Here is a 13,140-nt window from a genome sequence, read left to right as displayed (position 1 = left end):
TCGCTCCCATCCCCTCTGGTCTGCTGTTATATGTCAAGCATCGGGGACTATCAAGGTCTTGATGTTTGCTGTATTTACATTGGAATGGTCCCAGAGGGAGGAAAAAGAGTGTGATTTGGAAAATGTAAATAGTAAAAATAATAAAATTTTCGCAGAAATCGTAAAAAAAAAAAAATGGGCATCAAAACAAGAAACACGGACCAGCAGTGGTTAAGTACTAGACTTCGCAGAGCTACTAAGATGATTAAGGGAGTGGAGCATCTCCCTTATGAGGAAAGGCTGAGGGAGCTGGGTCTCTTTAGTTTGGAGAAAAGGAGACTGAGGGGTGACCTCATCAATGTTTTCAAATATGTAAGGGGTGAGTGTCAGGGAGATGGAGTTAGGCTTTTCTCTATGGTGACCAGTGATAGGACAAGGGGTAATGGGTGTAAGTTGGAGCATAGGAGGTTCAAGTTGAATATCAGAAAGAATTTTTTTACTGTAAGGGTGACAGAGCCCTGGAACAGGCTGCCCAGGGGGGTTGTGGAGTCTCCTTCACTGGAGACATTCAAAACCCACCTGGACACGTTCCTAGGCGATGTACTCTAGGGGGCCCTGCTCTGGCAGGGGGGGTTGGACTAGATGATCTTTCGAGGTCCCTTCCAACCCCTAGGATTCTATGATTCTATGATTCTATGATTCGTTCCTATACCTACATGCACAATGCTCCAGCTTGTGATTTTATTTTTCAGAAATTTGGAAGGGGACAGCTGAGCTCACTACCCAGAAGCCAAGTGAACTGATAAGGTCATTGCATTGATCATCCAAAAAATCTGCTGTTTTCCCCAGATGCCAAGAAGCAAGATTTCTTAGGTGGCCGTATGGTCTGCCATAGAGCCATGGAAATGCCTCAGCATTTCTCAACAAGATGGTGCCCAAAGCAGAGACTTTTTCCCCTTTTGGTGAGTGAGAAAGGTCAGTCACAGAAGAGACAGTCCCAGTCCTACATTTGACCTCAGCTACTGGCAAGCTGGCATCAGCTATGCACTACAGCCACCCAAGCACCCCAGGAAGGGCCAACAGCATCCTTGAACAGTTCTCATGCAGAACAACCTGTGCACTGGTCTACTCAAGTATGGTTGTTCTTCCTCTGGGTGGCAGGTGGCTGTCAACAGCATTGCAGGGGCAGCCACGCAACTGGTGGAGTGGAGGCTGGTCTGGATTTGAGAGAAAAGGCAGAAGCAGATTGGTCTGACATTCTTCTCAGCTCTTATGAACTGGATTATTTTATCCATGATCCTTGAGTATCTTTAAATAGGGAAACAAATTAGTCCCTAACTAACTTGTTAGTTAGGGGGGGAAAGGGGGAAGAGGTAGGGGCTGGGGGGGCTGGTCTGGGTTTACAAGTGATATGAATTTGTGAGGATTGGTATGTGGTAAAGTTTAAAATGTTGTAAATGTGTTGTAATGTTAGGAATGAGAAAGTAGAGCTACACTCATCATAGGCATCCTTTGACTCCTGCATGAACTTGGTTTGTTATTTTTAGGTTATTAAGATCAAAACAAGTCTCCAAATACCCTTACATACCTGTGCTTAGCTATCCTATTCACTGTTACTCACTGAGCCCGCTGAAGTGTACATATATTACAAATTCCACTGCATACATATGGTATGCTCTATACTTGCATGAACTCACTATAAAAACACATTTGTGCAGGGTGTACACAGTGTGTATGTAACTGAACACCAAACAGTATGGTTGAGTGCGAAGAGCCTTTGGGGATTACACCTGTTTGTACAGGGATATAAATGTTTCTTTCCCAACTTACAGTCTATCCACAGATTCCCATTGAGAATTTGTTCATGATTTTATACTCTGACCACAAAATTGTCGTTCTTTTAATGTGCTCTTGGAAAGAAGTCAAAATGATATTGTGGAAAAGACTCTAGACATGGAAAACAACTTAGACATCAAAACTGTTCCAACTCTCCCACTGAGCCACGTCTTTCCTACTTATTCATGTAACCTTTCTCCTACTTAGAGCAGTTTTAAATGAAAACAAAAATGTTACTTTAGGAAGTTAGGTACCCTACAGTTGTGGATAAGAGTTTCATTTCTTTTGGATGTCTGGTCACAAAATAGCTCCATTAGAGAAGGTGTCTGCTGAAGCAAAGATCATAAAATATACTCTACATTCTCAAAGTAGTGTGTGCTAAGATTATTAGGTGATTATGATTATGGTGAGATGAGCTTTTAAGAGAAATATTTGAGGGCTGCCTCACAGAGGACCTATTATATTCCTGTGCTACCACACCAACATTCCTGATCAGACCCTTTAGAGCAACCCAGGATACCAGCCTTGAGAGGAAACAGTTGCTTTGTGTCCATGGGTACAAAATTATGTAGCTGCTATTTTCTATTATGATATGAATTAGTTCAATGTGAATTTCATGTACCTAGCAGTCACTGATCCTGTAAAGTCAGTTGCTGCTAGGTTTCTGCATCCTGGGAAGAGATTGTGAACAAGACCTCATAAAAAGCTTGGCTGTGTTTTCCATGTCCCTGCCTTGCCCTGAATTTATGCACCAGTCTGTTGAAATCATAGAATCATAGAATATGCTGAGTTGGAAGGGACCCATCAGGATCATGGAGTCCAACTCCTGTCCCTCTGTAGGGCAACCTGAGAATCACACAGTGTGTCTGAGAGCATCATCCAAACACTTGAACTCAGGCAGGCTTGGTGCTGTGACCACTTCCTTGGGGGATTTGTTCCAGTGCTCAACTGTCCTCTGGGGAAAAACCTTTTCCCTATATCTATCCTGAACCTTCCCTGATTCAGCTCCCTACCATTTCCCTGAGCCCTGTCTTTGTTCACAGAAGTGAAGAAATTAGTGCCAGTGCCCATCTCTTCCTCTGGCTGGCATGGTGCCTCAGACACAGCATTGCTGCTGCCCAATAGGACTTGAACAGTTTTAACCCCCAGGTGATTTCCCCCACCCCATAGGTAGGAAAAACAGATGAGGCCAGCAACGCCGATCTTGTATACGAAATCCAGCCAGCACAGGCTTTGCTGCCAAATGTAAATTTCAGCTGATTTTCCAGTATTCAAGGATATGAATGAATGAAGATAGGCATGGTAGAGCTAAATACAAGTGCTTTCTTCGTAACTCCAGCCTTCCCATCCTGTCCTTCTGCTCTTCATCTAGCCTCACCTAAATTCAGGAGAGGTACAGAAAGATCATTTACTTGCTTGTGCAGTAGATATCAAGTAATATTTCATATAAAGTTGTTAGAGAATAAATATCCATGCTATACAAGTAACCAGTAATTCCTTCTGCCTCCTAAAGAAAAAGTTTAGAGAGTAAAAAGATGGTGAGTACACAATATACAGTGCCTTCCCCACCTCTCAGTATTCAGAGGATCTGCAGAGCTAAAATCACAGATATATTTTGGCCAAGTTTTTAGTCCTTTGCATCTTTCTAGTCCCTTACATTCAGACCTGTCAAAGGCTGAGAAAAAATGGCAGATCTGGAAACAATATAATTAGGATTCTTTCAAAACCATTGTATTTTCCCAAAATTATTTTTATTTTAGCTCATCCCAGGAACCATGTGTGCTTTTCACTGAGTGATAATAAGCCTGTTTGCTTTCTCTGCAAAGATGCTGTGGTTTGATTTGTTTTTCTATCCTCTGAGACTGGTGTGATATAAAAGATTAAGTCCAGATGAGCCATATTTGGGCTAGAGCAAGCCCATATGTATAGGAAAGCTTTCCCATATGTCTGTTCTCTTCTGGGTGAGGACTCCAGTCATGTACATAACCCTGGCAAATATTGTAAAACCACCAGTACTGTTAAGACCTACCAAAACCCCTCACAAAGTGAAAACACTGGGCTCTGAAGCTAGTCAGCATCTCTTGAAGTACAGTCTTGATCATCACAGCAGCTCCATTTATAGGGGAACTCAATATCTTCCTGGGAGCAGCACCTTAGTAATGTGTAGGTCCAGGTCCTCTGAAAGCTGGTGGGAGAAAAGGAGAAGTCATATGGCATAATAACTGAAACAAAATGAAATTAAGATAAATGTGATGACAAGTAATTTTGCTGAGAACTTAAATGCTGCTGCGAAGATGTCCTCTAGTATTAACAGAACCAAGTTATTTGTTACAAATACCACAAAATATTATTTGGCGGAACACACAGTTCTGTTTATTCATGGATAATTTGTTTACACACTATCCTGGGTGATACTGTAGCAAATTAAAAGGCTCGTGAGTTGGTCCTTTGCCTACTTATACTAACTTTAGAATAAATCCTTTTTCTGAGGTAGCCCAAATTTGCCATGGTATATGTGAAATCAAATCAGGCTTCTAGGTATGAAACGCAGGTTAGTTTGTGCTGTAAATTTTTGTCTTTTAGCTAGAATTCCTAACAGTGTGGAGTTTCTCATTACAACCGAGCTGCAACCCAGTGGCCCTCTGGCAGTTGCTACTGATATTCAGATGCATTTTCCTTTTTCTGCTGATGCCCAGTCCTTTTTGTATTAGGTATGATAAAAGCATTGCTTTTTAATTATACATGTTGTCGTTGTGCTTAGAGGCCCTGAAGCCGACATGGATCAAAATTCCATTGTGTGAGGTGTTACACAAAATAAGTTACAACCCTGGTCCCAAGTCTAGTTAAGTTAACAAGGCAGACAAAGTGGAGAGAGAGACAATGGGCAGCATTTTTAAATGTGCCATGTACACTATGACTAGGAGGCTAAAGCTCATTGAAAGGCAGCAGACTTGGGACACTTTGTCACTTTTTACACTTACAATTCATTGTATATATGGCCTTCCCAATTCATATCAATTGTTAAAGTATCAGCTGTCACATCCCCAACCCATAAAATCCATAAAACACATGAAGGATTTTAAAACTACTTAAACATCACTGTAGTAGTAGCCAGTGTGCCTTTTTAATTGCCACATTGTTACTTAAGCATTTTATTAGTCCTCTGACATATCATTTATCACAGACACAGTTCAAAATACTCAAGTCAGAAAATAATTTATTGTAGTGTATTTTTTCCACCAGAAATGCCTTTATTTTGGGTTGTTCCATTTCCCACTTAGTTCTACTTCAGCAACCAGTTTTATCAGGCTTCTAAGCTCCTTTAACACAGTATGTTATGAAGGGTACTTTTAGCTTTAGGAATATACTCTTTTGTGTATTCCTGTACATATTTTAAAATGAGTGAGTAGCATCTTTCTCTGTGTTGCTGAGGTTTTTGCATGAGTGGAATTGCACATTGTTTCTTAGGCCCTTAATTTTGGGGCCTTATGTCCTTATCTGAATTCATGGAGTGCAAATTTGGCTATTTAAAATAGACTATAACCTAGCTCTATACTGAAAATAAGAAAAGTCAACTTGAGGATCATGTGCCCAAGTGGCAGGCACTTTTTTGAACTTGTCTTTCTTCAAGGAAGTTCCCTTCAGACTTTCACCCATTTTAAAGATCTAACACTAGCAACTGCTTAGTTTTTCCTGTTGTACCATAGTACTTAACCCTGGATGTTTGTAATGCAAAATTTACTCTAACTGAACTGGAAGAATTAGTCTTCTGATTTAAAGTCTGTTTTAAAATGCCTTGTAGGAAAAAAAAAAAGGAAAAAAAACCCAACCAACCAAACAAAAAAAAAACGTGAAACGTAAATTTTCCATTTATCCATAGCCATAATCAAAATACTCAGACATTTTGTTTTCTTTAAGTAAGACTCTTCATACTGCACAACAAACAATGTCACCATTGCCACAAACTGCAATTAGATTTCTTCTGAGGAAACTGCTCCTAGAAAGCATTATCTTTCTTTTCCTCCTCAGACCAAGAAAAGCTGGATTTTTTTGCATTTCTTTGATTTTAGAGAGCCACTTCTGGGGCACATCAAATGCCACATTGCCTTCCTTCTCAAGGGTGGGCCACTGGCCGGCTTGTTAAAACACTTTGAGCAGTGACACTAGGAAAGTGAACAGTGTGGATGTGTTGGCAGAGCATTATTCAAAATAAATCCTGCATTTATTAGACAGTTTTCTTAGTGGAATAAATACATTAGTACATCCATAAGGTGTGTCAGGATCTCATAGAATCACAGAATGGGTTTAATTTTAAACCATTAGCCCTTGTCCTGTGACTACAGGACGTACTAGAAAGTCTGTCCCCAACTTTCTTTTACAGCCCCTTTAAATATTGAAAGTATGCAATAATCTGTCCCTTCAGCCTTCTCTTCTCCAGCCAGCCCCAACCATCTCAGCCTGTCCCCACAGTAAATTCAGTCGTGTGTTTAATGCAAGTTGACTTTGAAGAAGCCAATGCTGCAAAACTTCACTTTGTAAACAGGCCTCTAACAGTAAGCAGTGATTCTCTAACTGTAAGCAGTGATAAATCCATAAAATACAGTCTCTGCTTGTACTTGCAGGGCTCACAATTATACTGCATATGCATTACATGATCTTTAAACATAATAAAATGAAACTGAAAGTGCATGAAAGCATATTAAAAATACGTCTTTTTCATGCCTTCCATATCTTTAAAGCTAAATACCATTAAATGTAAAGTAATACTAAACAAATAGGTAAGCAACACATTTAGGCAGGCTATTGAATAGCTTTCTGCCACTACGTTACCCCTCAGCTAGCCAGTCTGCTCACTAAAAGGTAACAGGCTCAGTGACAGTCTTTACAGGCACCTATCTCATTTCTCATTGTGGAGATCTAGAAAAATACACCGTGCTATCAGTACTGTGGAATTACTAAATTTTGATTTATCTTCTGTGAAATGACTGTGCAAATTAAAAATTAAAAAAGCATGTAAAAGAGGCCAAGCACCAGTAATGTGAGACTTTAACTACCAGCAATCGACTGTTATATTAGGGGGAGGAAATAAAATGGGGGCTGGTGATGTCTGGTTTTTGTCTTAGTACAGAATATGTATAAAGAGTAAAAGGATGGAATAAAGCCCAGATTGCAGACAAGGGAGAACGAGATTTAGGGATAGTCAAGTGGCTGGGAAGATGAGAAAGACACTTTTCCATGTCTAATTTCCTCGAATCTCTGCTATGCAAACACAAATGGATAGCAGTTGTGTAACATAAGAAGAATTAAAACAAATGAAAAAACAAAGAATTTTATCCCATTTAAAGCCAGAAAAAGGTGATCACTACTGTTTGCTAAGAGTATAAATTCCTTCTTTCCCTATGAATGCACTGTCAGTTCAATTGTCCTTTCAAACAAGCAGTGCCTCTCTCTCTTCTGTATTTTTTATGGATTTGGGTTTCAACATTATATGTTATGGAGCAAGAAAATATGGCATGGAATTACCCCACTGGATGATTTCCTACAGAAATGCCACATTATAGACCCATAATAAATACAGTGAAATCTGATCAAAATCAGGCAAATATTAGCTACACCATGACTACCCAAATGAGAAAAAATGTAGATAGGGTTGTCCAGTAGCTGAAGCTAAAAATTTGTTATTTAAGAATTGTGGACTTTATAAAATATTTTGCCTCAGTCGTAATTCATGACTTTGAAATTATGTGTTAGCTCTAACCTCCTGTTAACTTTCTCAGACAGGGTGACTGTAATTGCTTTGTAATTTCTTTCACATTATTCAGGTAGTTTTACTAATATTTGATCTAATGTGTAGAAAGATAACACATGATGAAAACCTGTTGTACAATAAATCACTACCGCCATATGGACATATACTACTTCCCACAAGAAAAATGAGTGATACAGAACACACGTAGTCAAAACTCCAGTAAATATGAAAATGCAAAAGGCTCATGCGGGATGTAGTCAGCCAAGAAGACTCTTTCTACTGTAATTTTTCTGCCCTATAATAATATACTTCCTGTAATAGTGTAGCCCTCTAAATAAAGTGATAAGAATTTCAGCCTCAGTATTATAATAAAAATAATAAACAACACAGAAATCTAAAATCACAGAATTATTTAGATTGGAACAGATCTTTGAAGAACATTTTGTCCAACACCCTGCCGTGGGTGGGCTCATCTTTCATTAGATAAGGTTGCTCAAAGTGCCATCCAACCTGAACTGGAACAGTTTCAGGGAGGTACCATCCACAGCTTTCAGGGGCAACCTGTGCCAGTGTCTTCACACCACCTTCATCATAAAAAATGTCTTCCCTATGTCCAATCTAAACCTACCCTCTTCACTTTAAAAGACCATTGTAAAAGTTCCTTGTATTTTCACTACAGCTCTGGTCTGGCTTTGTCTTTCTCCTAAGACTCCTTCAGGTATTGAAAGGACACAATATTATCTCCCCTGGAGCTGCCTTTTCTCCAGGCTAAACAACCCCAACTCTCGGTCTGTCTTTACAGGACAGATGTTCATAGAATCATAGAATCATAGAATTAGCTGGGTTGGAAGGGACCTCAGAGATCATCTAGTCCAACCCTTGACCCACTGGAGCAGTTGCTAGACCATGGCACTGAGTGCCACATCCAGTCTTTTTTTAAATGTCTCCAGGGACGGAGAATCTACCACCTCACCGGGCAGTCCATTCCATAGCCTAATCACCCTCTCCGTGAAGAAATTCTTTCTAATATCTAATCTAAACCTCCCCTGGCGCAACTTAAGACTGTGTCCTCTTGTCTTGTTGGAGGTCATCTGTGAAAAGAGTCCAGCTCCCACCTCGCTACATCCTCCTTTCAGGTAGTTGTAGACAGCAATGAGGTCTCCCCTGAGCCTCCTCTTCTTCAGGCTGAACAGCCCCAGCTCTCTCAGCCTCTCCCCATAGGGCCTGTGCTCGAGTCCCTTCACCAGCCTGGTTGCCCTCCTTTGGACTTGTTCCAGGGCCTCTACATCCTTCTTAAACTGAGGGGCCCAGAACTGGACACAGTACTCGAGGTGTGTTCCTTCCCTCTGACCATTTTTGTGGCCCTCCTCTGGACCTGCTGCAACAGGTCCATGTCTTTCTGGTACTCAGGGTCACAGAGATGGAGGCAGTACTCCTGGATGAGTCACACAAGAATGGAGGGGCAGAATGCTGGGCACACTGCTTTTGATGCAGGCCAGGATATGGTTGGCTTTCTGGGCTGCAACTGCACTTTGCCAGCTCATGTTCAGTTTTTGTCCACTAGTATCCCTAAGTCCTTTTCCTCAGGGCTGCTCTCAGTCCATCAATTTCCCAGTCCCTGCTGACACTGGGAATTTTCTTGACCAAACAGAGAACTGCACTTGACCTTGTTAAACTTCATGAGGTCCACAGAGCCCCATTCCTCAAGCCTGTCAAGGTCCCTTGGGATGACATCCTTCCCTATAGTGAATCAAGTGTACCACTCAGCTTGTTGTCATACAAAAGCTTTCTGAGGGCGCATTCACTCCCATTGTCTGTGTCACTGATGAACGTATTTAATGGTATTGGACTCAGTATTAGCCCTTAACAGGCACTAGTCATTAGTGGCTTTTACATGGACATGGAATTGACAGTAACTCTTTGGATAGTCACACAGCCGGTTCCTTATCTATCAGTCCATCTGTCAAAGCCATGTCTCCCCCATTTATCAATGGGAATGTTTTGGGGAATAAGTATACTTTCTTTTTCAAGAGCTAGTGTGCCAAACTCTAGAAAAAAAACTTTCATATAGACATTCATTTGTAGAGAGATAGTCCAAACCAGAGCATGGGGTACAGAATCCAAAGCCCAGTTGAGAGGAACATGAAGAACATATGAGTCCTGTATGTGAACAATCTTACAGTACTTACTTTTCCTATCCCTAAGACTATAAAGCACAGATGTTTTGTGACTTGGCTCAAGAGCTTGTTTCCTGGTCACAGATGAGCAATTAATAAGATGAAGATAAAGTGAACCCCTGGCAGTACACATTCATTCATTCACTCTCCTATATTTTGCACTACTTATGACCTGAATTAAAGCATCTTCACCTGAGTCCTGAAGTCTCCCACTGCTCTTTGTGCTTCACTCTGTTGTTCCTAGAAAGGGGATTTTCCAAGGTGAATAATCTTGGGTTTGGCTTCAGCAGTATTGCCCTTTTGGGCTGATTCACTCTACCTTTGTAACAAAGGAACTGAGTGCATTTGCTTACACTGGTTATAGCTGTACTCACACTGTTAGCAGATATTAAACATCAATGTTAATCACTTGAAGTTTAATCCAAAAACTTAATGTGGCCTCTGTGTGTGACATCTTGTAGAGGACTGAATTTTATAGCTTCTCCCTGGAGAACTCTCAGGTTAGGCCAAAAAATTGCTGTTGCTTGATGTTTAATAGCTTGGACATTATTGTGGAGCCTGTAAAACCTTACCCCTGCTGTTATGTGGGTTCTTCAGCAACTGTACAATCAGCACGTTATAGCTGTAGAATGTTTTTCTCAGTCAAGGGACCTGTAATCTAAAATAAATATTTAAAAGAAATATTATAGAAGGCTTTTGTCTACAGATGTTCACTTGCATCATTGCAGCATTAAAGTTACTTTCACTGGAGGATTTTTTTGCCTGGCTACCTGTAGTAATACAAATGACAAAGCAAAATACTGTCTTTTGGTAGATGCATTTACTTTAATCCTTTGAAAAACACTCATTTTTTTATAGTTCTAAGCTGTAGCATGTCTCCAAAGGAGAAGCATTTCTGTATTAACTTTGCCCCTTCTGATGATACAGTTAATTACTGTGGGTGGAGTCTTGCTGACCCTTTTGCAGTTAGTGGTTGGCATAACTGCAGTTATGGATTATGTCCATGGATTTATAAGTAGATTACAAAGAATTATTTTTTTGCTTCAGTTCATGTCCCATTCTGCTCTAAATTGAAAACAGAAGTAACTACAGAAATGCAGCATATTTTAGTCATGCTTTGCCTAGAGGACAACAGGCCTTGTTATGCAAACATACACTCTGGAGAAACAGAGATTTTGTTTTTTCATCACAGCTGCATAATTTACATATTAATGATAAATTCGTTAACCCTAGAAACCCTAGAACCTCTCCCGGTTGCACTGATGTGAACTACCAATGGACTAGGGAGATCTGTAGTGTATCAATATATATATATATCAATATATCAAATAGATCAAAACACAGTTGCCATTGTACCTGTCAACTTGATGCAAATTTATGATAAATCTATATTCCTGCAGCAAAATGTGCTTGCCAAATAAATAGGAAGTATTTAAGATAGGGGGGCATAAAAAAATAAACTTCTAAACACTTGTATATGTCTGTCTATGTAAGGTAATGTGTATATTTCACAAAAATACTTTTTACGCTATGTGAAAGAAAAGTAATGTATGTATATAAAACTTGTATGTATACACCTATATATGTATGTATAATCTTCTATATGTTTATACACCTATATATGTGTGTATAAACTTCTATATGTTTATACATTTTATACATATATGTGCACATATCTATACACAAATATGCCAAAATCCCTCAGATTTTAATGAGAATGCATGATGTTGAAACATGGCCATCAGAATATAGCAGAAAATAGGATAAGGGCTGCAGAAAAGTGTCATCTCCTTGAATGCTCTGTGCTGTTACCTGACTTGCAGAACCAAACTCAGCCCCTTGTATGTACTTGCAGGTGTATTCCTCCACACAGGAGGCAGGTTTGTCATTAGTGGCTGAAACTCCTTAACTAAAAATTGCAAACTGAAACAGATATAAAAAGAGACATGTCTGAGTTCCTTTAAACGTATTCAGAGCACGAGCTTTCTGCATTAGGAACTGCTAACCTGAGCAACTATGCAGATATTTCTTCTAAACAGAATCAACATAGAAACCAATGCCACAATGCCTATTAAAATCTCCAGAGAGACTGATGTACTCAAAATGGTGTAAATTGCCTGATTCCTCACTAAGACCATCTTCATAATTACTTTAGATGTCACAGCTATCCACTTTGTCCCTGCTGTGGAAAGAACAGAAAGAAGAGGGAAAAGCACAACTCAAAAATACAGCCCAAGGTTTGTTATCCCATCTTTGAATGATACAGGGTTGAAAGATTTCAGCTGCAAATAAGCTGACTGTAAACACAACAAAGCAGCTACCCAGCAGGACAGGGCTATCAGAGAAAAAAAATCAGTGGTTCATTTAGCCAGAATTTGTTCAGACTGCTTTTTCTGACAGTTTCCACTGACAAGAAAAAAAAATAGAATAATATTGCTACATAAGTAGAGCTACATGTGTCCTTCATCAGAGTATAGTACCAACATCACGTTTTTCACAGAGAAAATGAAGGTTAATTATGAACTTTTGGCCTAAATAAAATCAGCAGGAGCTTTGCCATGTCCTTTAGAGCTCTGGCTTGTTACCACAGGTATTCAGGCTGGGTCAGTATAACCTATTCTTATTAATGGACTTTATTTATGAACACATTTTTTTCTTCAGTGGCAGGAGTGTGTTGAAAATACTGACCTTCTGGGCTAAAGAAAAGCAAAAGAAAGGAGGCGAAAAAGAAAAAAGAAAAAAAAAGAAAAAAAAGTGGCATGATAGAAGTGTTTTTCTAAAGTAACTCAGCATGAGGTCAAGCATTACACAGGTTGCATTTGCCACTTTATATCTCCTGCCAGACGAATACAATCTGGGGCCTGTTACCCCTGCCTGCAGTACTGTTTCATAGTTATGAAGTCATGACAGCTGTGATTCCTGGTGTGGAGAATAAGGTCTGTGGAAAAAGTTTGGATGGCTTCCCATTGCATGCTGGCCAAGAAAAAGCTAGCTGGCATTGGAGCAGAAGAGGGGGAAGCCTGCAGGGGGAGAAGAGCAAGGGAACCTACCCATGATTTAGACTGAGACATAGACTGAGGCACAGCAACTCCTGGACAGATCCTGGCTCCACTCTTGTCTCTGCTGGATCCTGGAACTGATGAAAAATCCACCTTGGCCAACTGCATCCTACCTCATGGAAATTGGTACTTCCCATTTCCTACCTCCCCACAGATTCACAAGTCATTTGAATTAATTTACTCCCAGCGTAACAATAACTGCACAAATACCATCCTTGCACCTGAGGAAACATTGCATATGATCTATAAACTCACAATATCCCACTTAGCAGGTGCTAATCAACTATGTTTTGCCAACATTTAAACAAGGGTTCTCCACAGTGTCTCCCTTAGCTGTGAC

The sequence above is a fragment of the Heliangelus exortis genome, chromosome Z (assembly GCF_036169615.1).
Source record: "Heliangelus exortis chromosome Z, bHelExo1.hap1, whole genome shotgun sequence".
Classification (NCBI taxonomy): domain Eukaryota; kingdom Metazoa; phylum Chordata; class Aves; order Apodiformes; family Trochilidae; genus Heliangelus; species Heliangelus exortis.
The sequence above is the reverse complement of the archived record's forward strand: the minus strand, read 5'-3'. Positions refer to the sequence as shown.